Raw genomic sequence first — 821 nt, forward strand, 5'->3', positions numbered from 1 at the left:
GGACCGTGGAGACGCTGGGAGCGGGCCGGCCCAGCGGGCTAAGGGCACGATGGGAGGGTCGGGAGTGGGAGAGGAGAGGACCGTGGAGACGCTGGGAGCGGGCCGGCCCAGCGGGCTAAGGGCACGATGGGGTGGTAGGGGTGGGTGGGAGAGGAGAGGACCGTGGAGACGCTGGGAGCGGGCCGGCCCAGCGGGCTAAGGGCACGATGGGTGGGTAGGGGGTGGGTGGGAGAGGAGAGGACCGTGGAGACGCTGGGAGCGGGGCCGGCCCAGCGGGCTAAGGGCACGATGGGTGGGTAGGGGTGGGTGGGAGAGGAGAGGATCATGGAGACGCTGGGAGCGGGCCGCCCAGCGGGCTAAGGGCACGATGGGGGTAGGGGTGGGTGGGAGAGGAGAGGATCGTGGAGACGCTGGGAGCGGGCCGGCCCAGCGGGCTAAGGGCACGATGGGAGGGTCGGAGATGGGAGAGGAGAGGACCGTGGAGACGCTGGGAGCGGGGCGGCCCAGCGGGCTAAGGGCACGATGGGGGGGTAGGGGTGGGAGAGGAGAGGACCGTGGAGACGCTGGGAGCGGGCCGGCCCAGCGGGCTAAGGGCACGATGGGTGGGTAGGGGTGGGTGGGAGAGGAGAGGACCGTGGAGACGCTGGGAGCGGGCCGGCCCAGAGGGCTAAGGGCACGATGGGTGGGTAGGGGTGGGTGGGAGAGGAGAGGATCGTGGAGACGCTGGGAGCGGGGCCGCCCAGCGGGCTAAGGGCACGATGGAGGGGTAGGGGTGGGTGGGAGAGTCGGTGGTGGGAGAGGAGAGGACCGTGGAGACGCTG

The sequence above is a fragment of the Petromyzon marinus genome, chromosome 78 (genome assembly GCF_048934315.1).
Source record: "Petromyzon marinus isolate PM22_M1 ecotype Great Lakes invasive population chromosome 78, UKy_Petmar_22M1.pri1.0, whole genome shotgun sequence".
Lineage (NCBI taxonomy): Eukaryota > Metazoa > Chordata > Hyperoartia > Petromyzontiformes > Petromyzontidae > Petromyzon > Petromyzon marinus.